Genomic DNA, 13,375 nt, shown 5'->3' with positions numbered 1-13,375 from the left:
GCTGGCGCCTGTAGTCCCAGCTACTCAGGAGGCTGAGGCAGGAGAATGGCGTGAACCCAGGAGGCGGAGCTTGCAGTGAGCCGAGATCGCGCCACTGCACTCCAGCCTGGGAGACAGAGCGAGACTCCGTCTCAAAAAAAAAAAAAGCAGCAGCTGGAGACTATAAAAACAGGCAAAGATATTAGCATTCGAATAGTAGGGAAGACAAAGTTTGCAATTTGATTCCAGGTGAGTTAACTTCCAACTGCCTAATACAACAAATGACTAATAATCTTCAGAACACAATAGATTCTAAAGCTACTACATGTTATCTATAATGTTCACTTTTCAACCAAAATGTATTAGACATCTGAAAAAACAAGAAAGTGTGATCCATATATAGGCAAAAAGGCAATCAATAGAAATTGACTGAAAGTGGACCCAGACTTTGAATTTAACATAAAAAGACTTCAAAGTAGCTATTATTAAAATTGTCAAAAGATTAAAAGAAAATATATTGTAAGAATTATAGGAAAATATGAAAGGTAGTAAACAGATAGGAAATCTCAAAAGAATAATAGAAATTATTAGAAAAGAACAAATTAAACACAAAAATAAAATAATGATTGATTAACATAAACCAAAGCATGAAAAGAGAAACAAAAAATAACTGAGCAAGTAATCAATAAATAGCAGAATGGCAGATCTAAATACAGCCATCTCAGCCAGGCACGGTGGCTCATACCTGTAATCCCAGAACTTTCACTTTGGGAGGTTGAGGCAGGTGGATCACCTGAGGTCAGGAGTCCGAGACCAGCCTGACCAATATGGTGAAACCCCATCTCTACTAAAAATACAACAATTAGCCAGGCATAGTGGCATGCACCTATAGTCCCAGCTACTCAGGAGGCTGAGACAAGAGAATTGCTTGAACCCACGAGGTGGAGGTTGCAGTGAGCCAAGATCACACCACTGCACTCCAGCCTGGGTGACAGAGCAAGAGTCTAACTCAAAGATAAAAGTAAAGATAAAAAAATAAATAAATACCACCATCTCAATAATTATATCTGTCTCAGGGGTCCCCTAATCACCCACTAGTTGGGTGATTCACTGGAGGACTCACCACAACTTAGCATGAAGTTAAACCGGATAGCTGAAGTTTATCCTAGCAAAAGATAACAGAGCAGGAACAGCAGGAAAAATATATACCTAGGCAAAGGCTAGAGAGATCATGTGCAGGTTCCTGAGTCCTCCCTTTCTAAGATTATCACACTGGTGTAATCCTCTCTCCAGCTTCAAATTGTAAAGACATATACAAGATTTCCATATTCAGGAAAGCCCATTTGGGGCTTGGAGTCCAAGATTCTTGAAGAGAGCGTGTCACATTAATACATAACTGCCACATCAGTAGCCATTGTGCATACCCCAAAGCAGGTACCAGGTGCACATCATGAATCTTCATGTTTACTTTAAATCTGCTGACCACCTGGTTCATATTGACCTACTGGATTGGGTGTATAGAATGACATCATTACCTAGTACGAGGTAAACATTACAGTACTTTAGTTCTTAGCATTAGACCAAGAGTCACTGTTATAGCTACAGAAATAAGCAAGAAGTAAATAAAAATAATCTGCTGTGTTAACTTTCTTTGTAGCATTAAATATTGTTTGTTTGTTTGTTGTTTTGTGAGACAGGGTCTCACTCTGTGGCCCAGGCTGGAGTGCAGTGACATGATCTTGGCTCACCGCAACCTCTGCCGCCCAGGCTCAGGTGATTCTCCCATCTCAGCCTTCTGGGTAGCTAGGACTACAGGTGCATCCTACCATGCCCAGCTAATTTTTGTATTTGTAGTAGAGATGGAGTTTCACCATGTTGCCCATGCTGGTCTAAAATTCCTGGGCTCAAGCGATCTGCCTGCCTCAGCCTCCCAAAGTGTTGGGTTTGCAGGTGTGAGCCACCATGCCTGGCCTTTGCTGCATTACATGTAAATGGACTAAACAACCAAAAGGCAGAGATTATTGTAAGACTGAATTTAAAAAAAATCAAGAACCAATTATAAGGTGTCTACAAGAGATGCATTTTAAATGCAAAGACACAAATAGATTAAAAGTAAAAGGATAGAAAAATATGTAGCATGGAAAACTGGAGAAAACTGGAGTGATTTTATTAAGATTAAACAAAATAGACTTCAATAAAGAAGTATTACTAGAGACAAAGACAAATACTTCATACTAATAAAAAAGTCAAATACATCAGTAAAATGGAGCAATTATAAACGTATATGTGCCTAATTAACAGAGCTTCAAAATGTGTGAAGCAAACATCTGACAGAACTAAAGACAGAAATAGACAAATCCACAATCATTGTTGGAAACTTAAACATACTTCTCAATAATGAACAGAACAACTAAGCAAAAAGTCAGTAACAATGAATGAAAGTAAGAGATCTCCTCTTCTTATACTTTCCCTTAGTCTCTTCCTAAACCAAGAAGTTCTTACAAGGTATTGTTTCTGGAGAAGGCCAGAACCATTTGGCTTCTTCTGTGCTTCCAAGGCCATATCCACGTCTGAGATCCTGCATGTTTTATTTTCAGTTGCAAGTAACGAAAAGCTTAATTCAAACTTCCTTATACAATAGAGGGAAATTATTCTTTTAGGTACAGATCAATCAGGGTTAAATTTCTCTTTAATTTTGCCTCTTGTGTGTTGGATTTATTCTTTTTTTTTTTTTTTTTTAGACAGAGTCTTGCTTTGTCACCCAGGCTAGTGTGCAGTGGTGCAGTCTCAGCTCACTGTAACCTCTGCCTCTGGGGATCAAGTGATTCTCCTGCCTCAGCCTCCCAAGTAGCTGAGATTACGGGTGTGCACCACCACGCCCAACTAATTTTTATATTTTTAGTAGATACAGGGTTTTACCATGTTGACTAGGCTTGTCTCAAACTTCTGACCTCAGGTGATTTGCCTGCCTCAGCCTCCCAAAGTGCTGGGATTACAGGTGTGAGCCACTGGGCCTGCCCAATTTCTTCTTGTTTGCTTTTTCTTTTTTCTTTTGAGACAAGGTCTTGCTCTGTCACCCAGGCTGGAGTGCAGTGGCATGATCTTGGCTCACTACAACCTCCATCTCCCAGGTTCAGGCGATTCTCATGCCTCAGCCTCCTAAGTAACTAGCACTGCAGGCATACACCAACACGCCTGGCTAATTTTTTTGTATTTTTAGTAGAGATGGGATTTTGCCATGTTGGCCACGCTGGTCTTGAACTCCTGGCCTTTAGTAATCTCCCTGCCTTGGCCTCCCAAAGTGTTGAGATTACAGGCATGAGCCACAGTGCCTGGCAATTCTTCAAAAACATTTTTTTGTATTGTAAAATCAGAGAAAATGTGTTCGATTCATTCTGAGGTGAACATACTATATGGTGGCAAAGTGAGGATAGCAGTTCTCCCTTCACATCCACATCCCACACTACACAGAAAGAAAGAAACATGTGTTCCAGAATTGTCAGCAAAAATCCTGAAATTCGCACTTGACTTAGACCACAGACCCATGACTGATCTAATCACTGCAATGAGGGCAATAAGACTTTCTTGGGCGCAGTACATGTCATTCATTTTATCCCTGAAATAATGGGATAGTTGGGGGTAGAGTAACAATAAATTTCCAATAGAAGTGTAGACTGTTGGGAAAGGTTAAGTGGGACATGGATACCAGAGCGTTAACCAACAGGCGAACAACAGGTGAATAATACTGTGTTTAACATGGTCTCTCTCTGTCTCGCACACACACACACACACATACACACAGCAATGAGCAGTAACTAGCCAAACAAATGAAACATTGATCATATACAGCATATGTTAGAGCAATATACTCATATAGAAAACAGGAATTTCATTAAATTACAAAACTATTGTTTGATAAACTAGCGAGGATAAATAATACATAATATTGTGATAGTTTTTCTTTTATCTTTCCTGTAGAAAGTTATGTATGAAAAAAGAACACTGACTTTCTCTTGTACTTTAAGTCTTTAGCATTTGGGAAATTTCCTATTATTCTCAAGTATAGTCACACTACATCAGATTTCAAGCCAAGACTTAATTTTTTAAAATGTTCTAAGAGGCATGGTGGCTTATGCCTATAATCCTAGCACTTTGGGAGTCCGAGATGGATGGATCACTTGAGGTCAGGAGTTTGAGACCAGCCTGGCCAATATGATGAAACCCCAGCTCTACTAAAAATACAAAAATTAGCCAGGTGTGGTAACACATGCTAATCCCAGCTCCTCAGGAAGCTGACTTGGGAGTATCCCTTGAGCCGGGGAGGTGGTTTTGCAGTGAGCCGAGATTGCGCTACTACACTCCAGCTTGGGCAAAAAAGACCCTGTCTTAAAAAAGTAAATAAATAAAATAAAATGTTCTAAGAGTGTTTCATGCTCATGACTGCATAAGCGTTACTGAACCTGGCATTCTGCTCTTGTCTCCTTCATTGTTAGATTAATGTTCACATAAAAACATTTCCATAATTATACCAATAAAGGGTTAGACACCCTCTGTGAGTATAAAAGGAAAATTAAGACATAAAGAAAATATGTGGTAAAGAGGAAAGGGCCAGGTTGAGCAATGGGTGATAAGTCCAAGATAAAACTCATTGAATGTAAAAGTTAGAATTACTGAGCTCGAAAGGATCCCAAGAGGTCATCTGATCCAGTCTGCCTTCTAAGCAACAGCACACTTTAAAATTACTGAAAACTAACAGTTAATTGTATTCCGTGTAGCACTTTTTTTTTTTTTTTGGCTTTTGAAAAATTGATCAAACAGTAGGGATAAAGAAAACCCTAATTAATTCTTAATTCAAAGCTTACTGTATTTTGTGGTTCTAAAATATTTTGAAAAGGTTTTAAAATGTCAAATCCCTGCCAGATAGAAAGCAGATATTCCAAAATAAATATTTTACTGTTTTCTCTGCCAGTGTGATATGAGACAATAATTTATTACCAGGAAAGCTAAGGGAGGCCCTTGGAACAAGCATCAAAGTAATAATCCTGTTTCTCTGAGACTTTTGGCAGACAGTTTGTTCTTTAGTTTTCCTAGAGATTGTTAAGCACACAATTCAACCAAAACACTGACAATTCAAATTAATTATATTTATCAACAACTGTCACATACTTTAGGAAAGTATATTACTCTTCTGCATATCCTATTGATCTGTTAACATAATTTTGCACAACACTATTTGCTCTAGCAACTCAATTTCTGCTACTAAACGTTTATTCTGAAGAAATAATCATAGATGCAAGCAAAGATTTATATACAGTTGTTTATTAAAACATTTCTGACCAAGCGTGGTGACCCATGCCTGTAATCCCAGCACTTTGGGAGGCTGAGGCAGGTGGATTGCTTGAGCCCAGGAGTTTGAGACCAGCCTAGGCACGTGGTGAAATCCTATCTCTACTAAAAATATTTTGAAAAATGTATCTGGGAATGGTGGCATGTGCCTGTAGTCCCAGCTACTTGGAGATTGCTTGAGCCTGGGAGGTGGAGGTTGCAGTGAGCCTAGATCACACCACTGCACTCAGGCCTGAGTGATGGAGCAAGACCCTGTCTCAGAAAAAAATAAAATAAAATAACCCAACCCCCCCCCCACATCATTTGTAATGTCCAAAATTAGAAACCACTTAAATACCTGACAATAGAAAATTGGTTAAATAAATTATGGTGTGTCTATACAACAAAATACTACATAGCCATTAAAATTATGTTATCAAATATCCAAGGTGATGGGAAAATGTTTATGATGTGTCATTGGGAAAAAATTCAAAACATAAGCAGTATGTATAGCATGATCCCATTTCTGAAAACGGACAATATGATTGAAAGGAAATATACCAAAATATTAGATAGAGTTAAACCTGGGTGGCAGAAGTTTAATTTAATTAAAAAATGCAATACATGATTGCATTTTTCTCTTTCTCATGTATCATATTTATTATAGTGATTATGTGTCACCTTGATAGAAAAAAATTCTATATTTTTAATGCTGTATCTTTTAGTTTTAGGACACAAATAGTTAAAATAGTCACAGTTTCTATATATTTTGAAGGATGTACATAGATACATATATTTATATTTCTTTCTCAGTCTACACATAAGTAGACTGGCCACCATTACCAAAAATTGTTATATACATTATTTAGAAGTAGTTATATGTGCTGGTGCTTGTATTTCTAATTATTCTTTCAATATTTTTTCACTATAGTAATGTTTTTCATTTTTCAGTAGTGCTTTGAGACGCTTTAACATTGTTTTTCTATTAGATGTGGTGTTGCTACAGGTATCAATTCATTCTGAGAGAGAAATACTTTCTACCCAGCTTGTCTTCTATAACATTATAGGCCTCCTTGGCACGACTCATCAATTCCTTACTATGACTCGAACTCAAAGATCATTTTAGGAGATTTCATTTAAAAAAAGTCTTTACCGTGGATACAATAATTGTGTTGACTCCAATAAACAGAGCTTTCTTTTTACAAGGCCATGTATCAGCGCTGCTTGACAGTGGAATTTTCAGTGAAGGCTTCCTCTTGTAAATTGAAAGCATATGCTTGTACATTAAGAGCACACTATTCCAGCGCACTCACCTGACTCCACCATAAGTAGACCAGGCGAGATCATGAAGAACATTTTAGCTGTTCTAAAGAGCTATAAAATAGATTTACTTATGTTCCAAATTGTCTCAAAGATATTTTAGTTGATTCGTGCCTTCCTTCCTTCCTCCTTGATTAGTTCAGTTCAAAGTCATTAAGAAGGGCAGAGTGAGGTAGGTCTTGGGCAGGAGTGGCAGCAGCCCAGTCTGAGGTATTGCAGCCCCAGTGGAGTGAGGAGGGCATCTGTGTCTGGGCTTGGGGGTATCAGTAGCAACCCAGAATTGGGTTTTTGAGCCAAAGAGGGGTGAGAAGAGCACCCATATGGGGGGCAGTGACAGGGAGCTCACACAGGATGTCAGAGACCAAGTTGAGTGAGGAGGTCACCCATACGCATATGAGATTGAGGGATTGTGGTGGCGGCACCAATGGGAGATGAGTAGTTTATAGGCAATGGGGAGGGGAAATTAGCCAGTAAGTGAATATACTGAGGATAAAGGAAGCCTGATTTCTCACTGTCAGAGAAGAAAGTTATAAATATGAAAAGGGAGAAAACTAGAATGAACCTGTGTTATCGGATTCAAACTAGAGGTATCAGTGTAAACTCGTGATTTTCAAAATATATTTGGATATATAGATATAGAAATAAAGATGTCAATATGTATTCATGTATACAGTCCAGCCCTCTACACTCATGGGTTCTGCATCTGTGGATTAAAGATATTTTTAAAAAATGGATGGCTGCCTCTGTACTGAATACATACAGACTCTTTTCTTTGTCATTATTCCCAAAACAGTACAGTTTACTAACAACTATTTACAAAGCATTTACACTGTTTACTAGTTTGTTCTCACACTGCTATGAGGAAATATCTGAGACTGGGTAATTTATAAAGAAAAGAGGCTAACTGGCTCACGGTTCCATAGGCCCATGATTCCATACAGGTATGGTGACATCAGCTTTTGGGGAGGCCTCAGGAAACTTACAATCATGGTGGAGGGCAAAGGAAGAGCAAATACTTCACCTGGCCAGAGTAGGAGGAAGAGACAGTGGGGAGGTGCACTCTATACACTTTAAACAAACAGATCTCATGGTAACTCACTTAGTACCTATCATGAGAACAGCACTGAGGGGATTGTGCTAGGCCATTCACGAAGGACCACCCCTATGATCAAGTTCACCTCTCACGAGGCCCCACCTCCAATGCTGGGGATTACAATTCGACATGAAATTTGATGGGGACACAGAACCAAATCATATCACACCATATTAGGTATTATAAGTAATCTAGGGTATACAGGAGGATGTGTGTAGGTTATATGCAAACACTATGCCATTTTATATAAGAATCTTGAGCATCCATGGATTTTGGTATCTGGGGAGGGGTCCTGGAACCAAGGCCCCACAGATACTGAGGGATGACTCTATATGTAGATACATGCATATATTCCTCAGCTCTGTCCACTGAGAGGGCCTAGGAGTATCTGCAACACTCCAATAGCCGTGAGCACACCCGGTACCCAGATATAGGTATTTAAATATCACACTCCATTAAAATGAACCAGGGCTTTCTAGAGAAATGGCTGATCTCAAGACAGTCACAGGGAAAGTGATCCTGGAACATCTTGTGCCAGAAAGTGAGAAAGTGAGCAAAGAATGATGGGGTCAAGTCAAAAGGACATGGGAGTGAGTTAGGTTTAATGAGGTTTTCACTGGTGAAATCTGGGACAATTTAGCTTCAAAATAAATAATGACAGTAACAGATTATATCCCATTGCATAAACTAGTAACCTACAAGTCCATACTAATATAAATAAATACATGGGGAGAAGAAAAGGTTTCTTTCCCTTGCAGTAGGATTCCAACTAATAAATAGAAGGAATGTAGGAATTAGGAAATCACCATTTGGCAACCACCAAAGTAATAATTGAGCTAAGAAATATCAATGGATGATAAAACTGGTAGGTAAAATTTTGATATCAACATAGTCTCAGCACACGTATTCCACCATTGAGAATGAACTCCTGGGGGGGGGCCCACTGTGGCTAACAATAAAAGCATATTTATGTGTGCCTGCAGTGTTACTGGTTGGTCACCAACATCTCAGTGGCCTCTCACTTAGGGTTTATGGTCCACAGCATAAGCACTGGTAATTTCCACTAAGAGACCATGTATTGAACAATTAAAACACACACACACACACACACACACATATATATATTCCAGATCCTAGAGCCTTTGCCTAAACCAAGGGGTTCCAGATATCCTGGCTGGTCCTTCAGGATGGGGTGACAGCCACTCAGCAAGTCATAAAGATTCAGTAGACACAGAAGTCTCCACAGAGGGGTGTGCCCCTCCGGCCATCCTCAGTAACATTCCAATAGAAATATAATGCTGTCCATAAATGCAAGCTACATTTATAATATGAAATTTCCTAGTAGCCAAAAAAAGCAAAAGGAATAGTTAAATTTAATAGTGTATTTCATTTAATCCAGTTGTATCTAAAGTATCATTCCAACACATAATCAATGTGAAAATTGTTAGTGAAATATTTATATTCCTTTGTTATACAATGTATTCAAAATCTGGTGATATTTTATATTTAGAGAGCATCTCACTTCCAACTAGTCACATTTTAAGTGCTGGGGAGCCATGTGTGGCTAGTGGTTACCTTATTGAACTGTATAGCTCTAAGGTCTTCAGAGTCTGTTCACAGTAGCAAAGGGGATCTTGGCAACTCTTTTCTGGGTAGTGTCAGCATTTTCTGTGCATCTTAATGTAACTGAGGGTTAAGAGAAGACTTCCCTCATGGTCTTTCTTAAGCTCTTTAAAGCAGGGATTCTTTCCCTAGGGCCTTAGGAACACATTCACTGGCAGCTCCCAGAGCTTAAAGGAACACATCAGAAACATTGTCTAGGATTGGGAGGAAGTAGTTATAGTCCATCCTCGTGGGTTAGACAGAGCATTGTGAATTGGATTTCGGCAAAGCCGTGAGATTATCTGAAGGAATTTTGGTAAAAAAGCAGTAGCAAAATACATAATTTCATGATAGAAAAACAAGACACAGATGAATGTGGCATGGAAGAGAGAGTCTGGTAGTTTTGGGAACACAGTTGGATCAGGTTCCAAGGGATGAGGTAGACCTAGAAAATTTTGTTGCTCAGGAACATTTGGAACAGAAATGTTGAATCTGGAGTTCACGTTCTCTTAGAAGGGCCAGAAATGGGCTTCAGGGGCCTATAGATCTCCTGAAACTATAAGCAAAATGTTGTGTTACATGCATGTTAGGGGGTGATAGATTCTCAAAGGAGAGCATTACCCACAAATGACTGAGAATCCTGCCTCATGGATTATATGACCCTTGTTAACTTCAATAGGGATGGCACCAGGTTCACAAGACTGAAGAAGAGACATGGAGCCAGCAGGTGAAACATAGGATTTATTTGGGAACTTACAGGGCAGTCCAGTGGCAGTGGGCTGGTCAGAAGAACAACCATCACTTTAAAAAAGCGTGCTGTTTATATAGCATTTTTCCTTAACACTCCTTCCCCCAACCCCACCTCCTTCCACACAACCTCCACATGGCAACCCTCATATCATAAGTGAAATTATGCTGTCAGGTGCATCTGCCATACAGAGTATGCTTAAGTTAAATTATTGCTGTCAGGTGCATCTACCATACATAGGGCCACCAGGTAGAAAGTTAAAAAATGAGAATTCTCAGCCAGGTGTGGTAGCTTATGTTTATAATCCCAGCACTTTGGGAGGCTGTAGGTGGGAGGATCACTTGAGCCTAGGAGTTCAAGGCCAGCCTGTACAACATGGTGAAACGCCTGTCTCTATTTAAAAAAATTTTTTTTAAAACAGTGAGAACTGTCACTTGTTCAAAGCCAGGAGAGGCCTTGGGCCTCTGAATCAAATCTCACTCTTCAGTGGAAAAAAATGAAATACAGAGATGTCGAGTTACTGGGCCAAGCAAGGCTTTTCACTGACAACGTAGTGACTGACATACAGAAATACAATATTTAGGGACACTAGAGGACCTCTAAGACTCAGAAAAATTAGGCATTCTGGACCACAGAAAAACCCACTTAAAGAATTCTTGAAATCTTTGATCATCCCAAGTGGATGTGATCTTTCTTTCTTTGCTCTGCCAGAGCACCTGATTTGTATCACACAGAGAGCACCACACTAATTACACTCGGAGTTTCTCACCTTGGCGCTGTTGACATTTCATGTAGGATAATTCTTAGTTGTTGGGGGGCTGTTCTGTGCGTTGTAGGATGTTTAGCAGCATCCCTGGTCTCTACCCACTAGATGCCATTAGCATCATTTCCATCACTGTACCCACAGTTGTGACAATGATAATTGCATTTAGACACTGCCAAATGGGGGAGAAGGGGGAACAAAATCACTCCTGATTAAGATCCACTGCCTTATACCAAAGCTATTTTAACATATCTCAGAATTCTAATTGAATCTTGCATTGGCACAGGCCACGCCTCACACAGCTTGAAGTAATCACAGTATGTTTAATATGCTGGATAAATAAATGTTCAGTTTTTGTGTTCATGGATTCTGCATGCCACATAAGCTATTTCCAAATAAACAATGGGTTAATGGTTTCAAAAGAGAAGAAAATAAAAAAGGAAACATTTCATTCCACTTGCTCTTTTAGGAGCTCCTGAGTTCTGCATCAGAAACAAGTTGAGCCCTGTATTTTCTTTTTTGAGCAGTAAAATACAGGTTGTCATCTTCTCCTGCACGATACGGAAGAATACAATTAGAATATTACTCAAATGAAGTTTTCTTTTAGCTTCACACAATGCACTCCATTTAGAATTCGTTCACAAAGAGAACATTTCCCCCTACTTCCTTCATATTCTTTTAACAGGGAGTTTTTAAAAGGTCCAACACTCAAAATAAAAAAAAAAAAGTATCCCTCTTAATTGTTACCTCTGAAAATAAGCACGGTGGAAGATAATTTTTAAAAACCTACTTTCCAAAAAAAATTAAACTGTGCTCTTATGAAGTATTTCAACTCAAGTCGATGAGCCCAAAGATCTTTCTTTAACATCTCCTCCCCACGGTGCTTTATATTGTGTGGTTCTTATGGTAGACATATACGCAAAGAATATAAATAGAGAGGAAATACATTTCAAGCCAAATCTTAGATGTAGGCAAATCAACTCCACATGATTTCAATCTTGGAGTCTTAACCAGATGGAAATGGTTTCCCAGGAGACAGAGCTGCGGGGCAGGGGCTAGAAGCAGCAGCCTGGACGTGCACCAACGATTACGCACGGGCTGCGTATAAAAAGTCCCCGAGGGAAGGAAAGCCGAAACTCCATCCTGAGGGATGCAGCGGCGAGAGAATCTCCAACTCGTGGGCTGAGCTTCTGCGGGAGAGGCCACAGCCTGAAGAAGAGGTGGGATCGGAAATAAACTCGCCTGGGAGACCTGCAGGCAACAGCAGGTCATTCTCATTTGTTTATTTAATAAGCGTTTTAGTTTGGAATGATCTGAAATGATTTAAAATTGCAAAGCGAGCGAGTTCAGAGAGTTCCCTTATACCTCTCACCCAGTTTCCCTCATTGTTAATATCTTACATTATCATGGAATGTTTGCCAAAGCTAAAACATTGACATTGGCATTGTATTAATTTATGAGACACGGTTTTGCTCTGTCGCCCAGGCTGGAGTGCAGTGGCACGATCTCGGCTCACTGCAACCTCTGCCCCCCGGGTTCAAGCGATTTTCCTGCCTCAGCCTCCTGAGTAGCTACCACTACAGATGCATACCACCATGCCTGGCTAATTTTTGTATTTTCAGTAGAGACGGGATTTCCACATGTTGGCCAGGCTGCTCTTGAACTCCAGGGCTCAAGCAGTCCTCCCACCTCAGCCTCCCAAAGTGCTGGGATTATAGGGGTGAGCCACCGTGCCTGGCCGGCATATTATTATTTATTTTTAACTAAAGAGTTAAACGATTTCCTTTAATAGAAAAACATTCAACACGTTTGTTCGAAGTTTCATATGTTTGGGTGTAAGCTAGTGGTTCTTAAGAGCATAGAAAAATTCTTCCCGAGGGCAGTTTATTAGATGCTCCTGTTGCTTCCATGCTAAAGAACAAACCCCACAGGAAAGCCTGTTTCCCAACATTTGGAGTAGTTCTTTGTCTCCCAAAATTCCAGTTATAACACCTGTAAGGGTATGTGGCATCTCAGAGGGAGTTTGCTGCTTGTAACATAGCAGGGTGGGAAGGGGAATTTCCCTAGGACTTTGCCTGTGGTTTTCCTTGGGGTGCCAGGTTAAAATCTGAAGAATGGAGGGTCTCGGGGCCTCCATCTGGCCATGCCACAGGGGCTGGTGGCAGCCCACTTTCTTCCCTCTTCAGAAAAATCCTGGGCTTGGCTCAAGGAGGCAGGTGTCATCTGGTCCTCAAAGACCAGTTGTGCAGCTGATGGAGCCCCTGGGGTAGGATCCAGGTTGGAGGCTACCCCACCCCTTGTAGAAGGGCAAAAATCTCAGATCTCAATGACTTATTTTAGTGAGAATTCCCTCTTTTATTAATATTTGCTATAAAAAATAAGCTCCACCCACACTTGTGTGTCTAAGAATCACCCAGGGAAGTTGCTGACAGGCAGATGCCTAAACCCAGATTTGGTGGGTCCGGGTTAGGTCCTGGAGATGTGTGTTTCTAACAAGCATCCCAGATGATTCTGATTCAAATAGATGGCACTTAAGTCAGATACA

Source organism: Pan paniscus, chromosome 5 (assembly GCF_029289425.2).
Source record: "Pan paniscus chromosome 5, NHGRI_mPanPan1-v2.0_pri, whole genome shotgun sequence".
Lineage (NCBI taxonomy): Eukaryota > Metazoa > Chordata > Mammalia > Primates > Hominidae > Pan > Pan paniscus.
Note: the sequence above shows the minus strand (reverse complement) of the source record.